Raw genomic sequence first — 10214 nt, 5'->3', positions numbered from 1 at the left:
AATTGAAGGAACTGTAGATTTGTGCTACCTAAAGCCAGGAGCAGATGGAAATGCTGCAGGATTGGGCCATGGAAATCCCCGGCCATGCCCACCACATGCCCCACCTGCACTCAGGCTGGGCAAGGGCAGCGCAGATTTGGGATGGCAGCAGAGCCACACGTTGGCTCAGAACTCGCTGCCAAGGCCTGCTGAGAAAACTCCGGGGCTCCACTGAGAGCAGAACTCCAAGCAGGAGCCATCTGGGGAGGACAAATCCACCCCCCATCCCACGGGCAGCTCTTTAGGAAGAGCTCCAAGTGTCCCCCTGAAGCTCATCCCAGAGCCCAGAAGCCAACAGGGATCCTGAGCCAGCTCCGCTGCCTTTGGCAGCACTTGGGCAAATGAGCTGCAGCAAGGGGGAGGCAGCAGTGACTGTGACTGCTGCAGGCTGGGGGTGAAGGAAGGGCCATGGACACAAGTGCTGAGATGCTCCAAAATCCAGGAGGAGGCTGGAGAACTGGGAAGGAACAAGTTCTGACAAGCCCTGAAATGATGGAAGCCCTTTGTGTGAAGTTTCCTGAAAGAACTCCCAGGGACATGGATGCTCTAATAAGTAGTACCAGAATACACAAATGCAGTAACACCAGGAGATGGTCTGTATGACCCTCAGGCAATGGCTGAGAAAAATATCAAGTCTATATTTTATATTTTCTGTTTATTATAATATCTATATTAAAATACATAGTATGTAGTCTACAGATGACAAATTACATATATAATAAATTTATATGTGTTGTGTGATACATTTTGATATATTTTGATAAATATTTTTATTTTGTATAGATTTTATATATTCCTCCAGCCTGGGAGAGTGAAGATGGACAGCAGTCCAAAACCTTCTGCCCACACAGCAGTCAGCCCTGCCTGTGTGCATGCACACCCACCCACTGTCCTTGTTCTCCTCAGCACCTCGGGGCTGCTGTTTGCACAGAATTGGGATGAATTTAACAGAGCCACAAGTGGGGTGTCCAGCTTGTCATGAACACTCACGTGGCAAGGAACAACACAGAGCTCTCAAATCACATCATCACAGGTCCTTTCATACCTGCTGGGCACTGAGGAACCCTTAAAAGCACAAAGACGCAGAGAAGAGGTAGAAAAAATTGGCATCATGCTACTGCTGGTATCCTCATGGAGGAAAATCTGTTGGGTTTTTTAAGGTCAAAGCTTTCCAAAAACTAGGAAAACTGCTCAGTACCACCAGCCCAATTGTGAGAGGTTTCCTTGACTTGGCAAAGCTGGGACGTTAACAGTGGACTCTGTCCTTGGCTCAAATCACCTGCCCTCACCTGCAGACAAAAGCACCACCACCAGCAGAAGCTACATCAGTCAATTTTCTCAAAAAACTGGGTTAAATTTGGGAGACAAAAGGAAAACATATCAGACTCTGTGGATAATGACAGGACTCTGTGAAACAGTTGCAAAGCAAAGGGCAGCAGCTTCTCTCTGGGACACTCCTTGTGCTCCAGGGCAGCCGGGCTGTCCCAGCTGCCCAGGACCCGGCGCTGCGCGGGCTCTGCAGAGCTGCACAGCGGGGAGGCAGCTTCGGGCACCTCAGCCCCTGGCCAGGAGTGGCTTCTTGCTCTGGACGGCTCCCTGGGGGCAAATGTAGGCTGCTGGCCTTCCACTCTTGGCCCTAGCCTGGCCTTGCAGGGCTAATCCTCTTCCCTGTCTCAAATGTGCTAAAGACAGACTTGTTTGTTTCCAGTCTGCACAGCAATGATTTGCACCACAAAATACTGAAGGACTGAAGGCTGAACTTCAGACCCCGGCTGAAGCCTCAACAACAGGACCTGAGCCAAAGCTGCCCTCTAGGTGACCCTTCCAACCAAATGTGCTGTGCATCTGCTCTTAACCAAGTATTGCTATCAAAAGGATCCATGCATCCATTCACTGGGGAAACACGTCTGCACCTTTCTGCTTTAGGAAAATGGACAAGGCCACACCTGGCCCTGGCTCCTCCTTGAGCCCTGGGCAGGCTCAGGCAGAAAACCAAGAGGAGAATGAAATCAGCTGTCCCCCAGCAGAAGCTCTGTCACGTTGCCTGTCCAGCACTGTCAAAGCCGGGCTGCTCTCACAGTGCACTCGGAAGCCTCGTGGCCGCCAAAGGTGGAGGCTCCGCAGGATTTCCCAGTTCCCGGCCGTGGCTCTCCAGGGCTTGGCTGGGACAGCTTCCCCCAGCTGATGTGCCGCTCTGGATGAAGGGGAAAGCATTGGGATATCTGCTGATCTATCTTTCTTAACCACTAGAGGCAACCTTTTGTAATAATGCTGGGGTGCTTTGCTTGGCTTCTCCTTTTCTGACTCTTTCTTGCACTTTTGCATTGCAGTAAATGACACTATTCCTCCAGCTGGTGTGTCTGCATCTCCGACCCTCCCCTCCATCAAAACAAACACACAGCCACTTTAGCACCAGACCTGCCTCTCTGCCAGCCAATCTCTTGGAAAAATCCCTGATGCCCATCTCTGCAAATGAAATTCCCACTTGGCAACTTCCTTTTCTGCAGGCAGCTGAGAAAAGGAGCCACTCCCAGCTCTGGACACCTCTGGAAACCAGCTGCTTTCAGCAGTCACAGCCCTGAAATGTCAACCTCCTTCCTTAACCTGCCACTGGGAGCTCCCACCAAGAGGCCTTTTGTCCAAGGATGCCCACAGAAGGGCTCCAGGAGGGAGCAGTTTGGAACACAACTCCTCCAGAGTTTAAACCTGCCTTTATCTAATGAGCACACACCGACCTGTCCCAAAGGGAAAGCAGGCAGGAAAGAGAAGCTCCTCTCCCACAACAGCAAACTCTCTGCTTTCTTCTGTTCCAGCTGGAGAGTGGAAAACATGGGCTACACCTCAGTGTGGGAAGGAACCTGGGAATTGGCCTGATCTGGGAGCCTAGCAGAGAGAAGTTTCCTAAAGACATGGAGAAGATTCTCTGGAAGCAAAAGATTATGGCAATATTTCTGCAGGGAAAACAAAAACAAAAACAAAAACAAAAACAAACAAAAAACCCCCTAAAAAAAACTAAAAAAACCCCAAAAACTGAAGCATTTCAAGAAGTTCCCAGATTGAAATTTGTGCCCCAACATGACAGCCCCAAAGTCTCTGTGGCACATCAGGAAGCTCAGGAATGAACCTGCAGGGCTTGGATAAACATCATTGGTGTGCGTCCCCCAGAGCACAAGCAGCTCCTCAACAAGACTTCAAGGCTGAGGGACAAAGCTTCTCCCTTCAGCTCTCCACAGCAGCTCTAGGGAGTCTCTCTCCATTGCAAGGTCTTCTCTGTCAGTCTACAGTGACAAGAGCTGGCTGCAGGAGGCATTTGCATTGGAACTCTCCCCAGATGGGGGGAGGAAGAGGTGATTCCTGAGGAAAGAAAAGTGCAACACCATCTGGGAAGACACTAGCGTGAGTTCCCCACAACTCTAGACCATTAATTGATGCCCAAAAAGTAGGTAATAAAACAGTGCTCCATAGTGTGGGGCCCATAGGGCAGGTATTGGTTTGTTCATCACCACCAGTGAGGGGATAGCTCCACCACAAACTCACTCGCCAATTCTTCACACAGTACTAGTTTTATACTTTTTTTTTTTTTTTTTACTTCATGGGCACATTAACTTTTCCTAACCTCACATTGTAGCATATTTTCTAATTACACGATTAAAAAGCCCTTGTAGCACACTTGCAGTTTCTGCACGAGGTGGTCATCACTCTCCTGCTGGTTGTTTTGGATGAGGGCTCAGAAAGCTTCCTCGGGCTTGAACTTCTCACCTCTCATTTCTGCAGAGTCTACAAGATTGTCTGCTCAAACACCAAGTGGTTACCATTTGCAGTTAGCTTGTTCTGCTAAATTTGCTGGTTTCTGGAAAGCGCTTCATTCCCATCCCCTGTTACAAAGTAAATGCTTCTTTCAGCACAGCTACAGCTTTTAGCACAGCTCAAGCATTTCCTCATTGCCTTGGCACCAAAAAGAAGCAAAGTACGAGGAGGAAAACCAGGGAGGGTGATGGGGCAACATTGTCTTATTGCCCAGGCATTATAATTCCTTGGGTAAAGCAACATCCATCCACAGGCCAGCACTTTAGCTTGGATGACAATGCTGACAAAATTGCTGCCCCTTCCTGCTGCTGTAGCTGACTCCAAATCACGAGAAATGTGCCAACTCTGCCAAAGACAGGTAGACATGGGAGATAAAAAGAGCCAGTCTGCTGAAAAGGAGACCAAATAAATGTTTTCTAATGCCCCCTTTTCATCCTTTCCCCAGCCAGACCGAGCAATGTCCTTCCTCCCTGTCACCGATGGTGACCCAGGCATGGGATGCAGCGTGGGGACAGAGCCCGCCGCTGCTCTCAGTGCCCTGCCCTGCCCTTCCCTGCCCGCCTTGCCCGCCGAGTCCTGCTGTGCCGTGCCGTGCCGTGCCATGCGGAGCCCGGCCAGCGCCGGGAGCCGCCCCGCCCGCGCTGTGCCCGCAGCCCCGGCTCTGCCGCGCTCGTCCCCGCCAAGTCCGGCCCGCGCCGGGGCCGCGCCGGGCGCCAGCGCAGCGCCCCCCTCAGGCCGCGCGCCGCCGGCGCAGCCGCGGCCGTTGCGCCGCGGGCGTTGCGGCCACAGGCGGTGATCGGAGCCATGGCGGAGCTGCCGCTGCCCGCCGGGCTCAGCGCCAGCGCCTTCCCCGCCAAGCTGTGGCGCCTGGTGAACAGCCCCCGCGTCCGCTCCGTGCGCTGGGACAGCCGGGCCCGGGGGCTGCTCATTGACCGCTGCCTCTTCGAGCGGGAGCTGCTCGGCCCGGGCCCCGCCCGCGGGGGCGGTGGCGCTGGGGCGGGGCCGGTGCCGCGCCCCTTCAGGGCCACGCAGTTCCGCAGCTTCGTCCGGCAGCTGTACCGCTACGGCTTCCGCAAGGTGCCGGGCTGGCTGGGCGCGGCTGCGCCGGGCGATGCCGGGGGCTGGCTGCACTACAGCAGCCCCTGCTTCCGCCGCGACCGCCCCGACCTCCTGCTGCGCCTCAGGCGGCGGAGCGCGGCCGACAGGCGGCGGCTGGCGGCGGGCCGGGAGGGCCGCAGGCGCCCGCCCTGCGGCTCCCGGCAGCTCCCCGGGGCGCGGCCGCTGCCGGACGGGCGGCACGGGCGCGGCCGCTTCCAGCCGCTGCCCCGGGAGCGGCCGCCGCTGCCGCCCGGGCGCCCGCCCAGCGGCTTCCTGCTGCTGCAGCGGGAGCGGACGCTGCCGGACGGGCGGGAGCTGCGCAGCCCCCGGCCCGGCCGCCTCCAGCAGCGCCCCGGGGAGCGGCCGCTGCTCGCCCGGCGCCCGCCCTGCGGCTTCCACCTGCTGCACCGGGAGCGGCCGCTGCCGGCCCGGCGGGAGGGCCCGAGCCGCTTCCAGGAGCTCTACGGGGAGCGGCCGCTGCCCGCCGAGCGGGAGGTGCTCGGGATCCCGCCCTGCCGCTTGCTCGGGCTGCACGGGGAGCGGCCGCTGCCGCTCGGGCAGGAGGGGCCCCCCAGCCGCTTGCAGGAGCTCTACGGGGGGCAGCTGCCTCCGCTCGACCGGGAGGTGCTCCGGCTCCAGCCCTGCAGCTTCCAGCAGCTGCACAGGGAGCAGCAGCCCCAGCCCCCGGCTTTCGACCCACGAGGTAGGAAAAGAGTTGTAGCCTTGTTTTTCCAAAACGTAATTAAAAGTGGCTGTTTGAAGTATTTTTCTACAAGGCTCTGTCATTCTTGGTCAGAAATTGTCAAGCCTACTAGGAAGGGGAACCTAGAAGGACAAAAAATTCTTTGCCTTTTTGTTCCTGCTTGCTGCCTGTGATGTTTGATCCAAGGCAGCAATAGAGATCTGTGTCCAGAGCCACGTTGTGGAGCCTGATCAATGTGTTTGGATTCTTGCAGCCACCCCACCCAGCGCTCCACCTGACAGTGCAGGCTGGGCAGCATTGACAGCCTCCAGCTCAGCCCAAAACATAATACCTGAGGAAGAGCAGTCACCACCAGTGGATCTTGGCTTTGCTGTCGAGCAAATGATCCGGGAGATCAGGAGATCCCTGTCTGAGAGGTCTCCCTCTGCTCAGGTAACTCCATGGCAGGGGAAAGGAAGAGGCTGGGCTGAGAGCTTACAGGGAGAAGAAGAGAAACTGCATCCCTGATGTGATTCCAAGAAAATACCAAATGATCTTGAGTTTTCTTTCTTTCCATTGTTCTTTCAAGGGCAATATTAATGCTGTGCCTGAGTCTTCCGGAGGCGAGCCTGTGAACCAGGCTGCAGTAGAGGAAGCCTCATCTGGCACGGAGAGCTGCAGGAGCAGTTCCCCAGAGCCCGAGGAGCCTGGTAAGGACAGAGCCCCCCTTGGTTTAGAGAGGTGTGAGATGGCTGCTCTGAGCCTGCCTCTGGCAGCAAGGGAGATGAGCAGAGCTGAGTTCCTGTCTGCAGGGCTGGTTCTGCCTGGTGCCTTCAGTTCAAATCCTGCACTGGCACAACCTCCCCGAGCCCTGCCCTCCACGCTTCTCCAGAGGCTCTGACACTGAGTCCTCTGCTGTGGCAAGAGAGCAGGGAATAAATCTGACCTTGTGGCAGTTGTGTCACCAAGCTTGGTGTCCCAGGTTGGTTCATAACTCAGCTCCCAGCAGCCTTCAGCTTCAGCCACTTCAGTGAGGACTGAGGTCTCTCTGTCACTGAGATTGTCTGTGTTTCAAGCTTGAGACTTTGCTGAGGCTTTATCAGCAAAGAACTTCACACAGTTCAGTTTTGAACACTTGGAAGGATCCCTGTTCTTTAAAGAGCAGGCTTCAAATTGCCAAGTGAGAGTTTGCCTTTCAGGCCATCTTTGACAGTCCCTTGTAGAAGGACAATTGGTGCTCAAGGAACACGTGCACAAGGGCCAATATTGACTCAGTGTTCCCTTTGCTTCCCAGATCCCGTGTGATTGACCTCTCCAGGAGGGCTGCCCTGTGTGGCAGGAAGAGACAGAGGGAGAGCCTGTGACCATCGGGCAGGTAGAATGCCTCTGTCTCCAGTTATATTTATAGATGTGTATAGTTAATGTTTATGTATCTAGGTAGTTTTGTTTATAGATCTATGTAATTATATTTATGTATATATATAGATAGAAATATGTACAGTTAATTTATTTTTGGTTTTAGAGGTATATTATTATAGCTTTAGATGTGTTGTTGTAGTTATAGATGTGCACAGTTGCACTTATACCTGTGTATAGTTACGTTTACATATATACATTTGTAAATGCATATTTATATTTGTATATGGGGGTTTAGACACATAGATTGATATTTATATACACCTCTTTTTAACCTCTTGCCCTGTTCTGCTTCCTCGCTCACGTCTTGCTTTTCCCCCTGTGCCCCCTGTGTCCCCTCTCCCTGGGCTGGGTCCGAGCTGGCGGCCAGGCCGGGCGCAGCAGCAGTTCCAGCCCCGAGTGTCCCTGGAGCGCTGGGAGCTGCCGGTGGCCCCAGGCAGTGTCCCCTGAGGAGCTGCTGAAGGACGGTGAGACTGAGGGGGCTGAGAGGGCTGAGGGGGCGGTGGCGCTGAAGGGACGGTGACCCTGAGCTGCTGCTGGGGCTGAGGGCTGTGGGGCAGCCCAGGGCCATGGTGGCACTGAGGTGACAGGCAAGTGGCACAGACTGAGGGGGTGGCGGGTCTAAGGGGATGGGATGAGTCATAAGGGACTGAGGGAGGTGAGAGGACTGTGAGGGGCTGAAGAAGCTGAAGGGGGCTGGGGGTTTGCTGAGAGCATGGCGGGGCTGAGGGGATGGAGGGGCCAGCAGGGAGCACAGAGGGCTCCGCGACTGCAGCTCTGCCAGGCCTTAGAACCAATTCCAGAACCTCCACTTTTGCCACAGCTGTAAGGAAGACCTCAGCGACAGCTGGAGACTGCCGGGAGCCAGCAGGGAAAAGCTGAGTGCCAGCAGCAGGAGCAGTGAGCGGGGCCCTGCTGCTGCCAGTCTGGAGAGAGCCCGGGTGAGGCCCCAGGGCCGGGGAGGCAGGGTGGGGCTGAGGCTGGCGTGGGTGCTCACCACAGCCCGGCCCGTTCAGCAGCTTTCTCTTTCTGACCCTCCTGGGGAGGCTCTGGCACTTCCTCTAACCCTGATGGAAGTGCAGCTGCTGCCAAGGGAAACGTCCCCATACTGACTCAGTGTTCCCTTTGCTTCCCACATGTCCCATCTGCTGTCCCTGTCCAGGAGATCTGCCAAACTTCATCTGCAGGATCAGAACAACTGGTGTCCTTTGGCGTCCCCCAGTTCCCACTGAAGATGGGAGCAACTGCAGAGCACAGGGGACCAGCTGCAGCTCCAGGCCCAGCTCTTGCTGCTCACAGCTGAGTCTGTGGCAAGCTCCAGGAGCTCCTGCCATCTCCCTCCCTGTTGGCAGCTCCCTCCCTCCAGCCCCCACGCCCTGCCCATCCCCTTTTTTCCCTCCCAGCTCACCCCTTTGCTTTGCCTTCCCTTATTAAACAGTTTTTCTTTTTCATTTGACTCGTGGATCTGTCCGTGGAGCTGAAGCAGCACAAATCCTGAGCCCGGGGACACGCAGGGCCCTGCTGCCGTTCTCTTCCACGCCATCGTCTGTGCACGGGCAGAGAGGAACAAGGGCAGCTCAGGCTGCAAAGGTCCCTGTCCTGCTGCTCCAGTTGCACAGCACCATGGAGTTGAAGGTCGTGCTGAGCACACTGGAGGGAACAAGGACCCTGGGTTTTAGAAGAGCCAGCCTGAGTATGCTCTTCCATGGTGAGCATCCACCGAGGGCAGAGTAGCTTGCGGTGCTGGAAGTTCTGCCCAAGAGCTTGCTGAAAGCACAGCAATGCTCCATGCATACACAGGGAGAGGAAGAGGGCAGAACCAGACACCATGATGGCCTAACAGTGAGCTCTGGGTGTGCCTCAAAGCCAATGAAGCAGCAGCAGCAGCAGCAGTGCAGTGGCTGTGACTCAGAGGCGCGAGCGTCCCAGTGGCCGCAGCGCTGTCAGGCAGTGCCTGCAGGCTGGGTGTGCTTCTGGTAGCTCTGCTCTCCCCACAAGTGAGGAATCGCAGCCCCTGCCTCAGGTCCAGTCAGAAAGCCAACCAAGTGAGACCAGAGGCAGGGGACCCTTCCCAGCTGTCTTGGGCATGGCTGCAAAACAGCCGCTGCGTCTTCCTGTGCCCGTGTTTGGGGTGTGCTGAGCCCAGAGCTGGCCAGCTTGTGCTCTGCTGTGCCAGGAGCGTTCTGGGCGGGCAGGAGAAGTGCTGCGTGCACAGCGGAGCGTCCTGCAAGGGGCTGACCAGAGCCTCCTGCGGGAACAGGGCTCCGCTCCCTGGCTGGGAACAGCCTGGTTTTGCTGCCGTGAGCGCAGGCAGGAGATCAGGCACGTGCAGAGGCAGCGGGCAGCTCGTGTTTGTAGGGGCCCGGGGCTGCGCGCCCAAAGCGACACGTGGGCGTGGGGAAGGAAGCGACACAGAGCCGGGGGAAGGAAGATGAGCTTGAGCTGGAGTGCCTGTGCTGCAAGGAGCAGAAGGAATTCAGCCTTCAGTCAGGGTTTCTGAAGTGTGTGTTGGTGTTCCCTGGGAAATGCAGACATTTGGGGAAGTGCCTTTGGAGGAGAGGAGCTTGATTCTCAAGGCAACTGCTTCCCCAGGAGCCCCCAGTGAGGTAGGTGCAATTACAATCTGCACCCCAGCTCATGCTCAGTATTTACTACAATCTTAAGTAACAATAAAGTCAAACACAACAGATGACTGATGTTCCTACCTTCAGCTTCCCAAACACAGCCAAGGGTGGCAGCAGCTACAGCTCCATTCTCCTGAGCACACAGCGCAGCGCAGCTGTTCCAGCCACACCAGCACGGGACTGGCCGCAGGTTGTACAGCCCGTGCCTGAGCCAGGAGCAGAGCGCGTTTCCTGTCAGGTAAGGGGAGCCCCGCCCTCTTCCACAGGAGAATGAATGTGAAGAATGCCAGAGCAAATTCAAGTCTCTTGAGCCTGGTGAAGATGAAATCTGCTTCTGTCCTTGTATAGAGCTATGGGTTTGTTTACATGGGTTTTTCTTTCCCTTTTCTGCCTGGGCTTTCTCACCTGCAGTTTTCAGTAGAAAAGTGAAGCCATAGGTGGAATAAATAGACTCCACAACCTGATGTAGTTATGAAATGGGTCTGTATTGTCAGCACCTGGCACAAGCGAGATAGCTCTCCTGAAAACTTGTGCCTTAAGCCCTGGTT

The sequence above is a fragment of the Passer domesticus genome, unplaced genomic scaffold (assembly GCF_036417665.1).
Source record: "Passer domesticus isolate bPasDom1 unplaced genomic scaffold, bPasDom1.hap1 HAP1_SCAFFOLD_107, whole genome shotgun sequence".
NCBI classification, from domain to species: Eukaryota; Metazoa; Chordata; class Aves; order Passeriformes; family Passeridae; genus Passer; species Passer domesticus.
The sequence above is the reverse complement of the archived record's forward strand: the minus strand, read 5'-3'. Positions refer to the sequence as shown.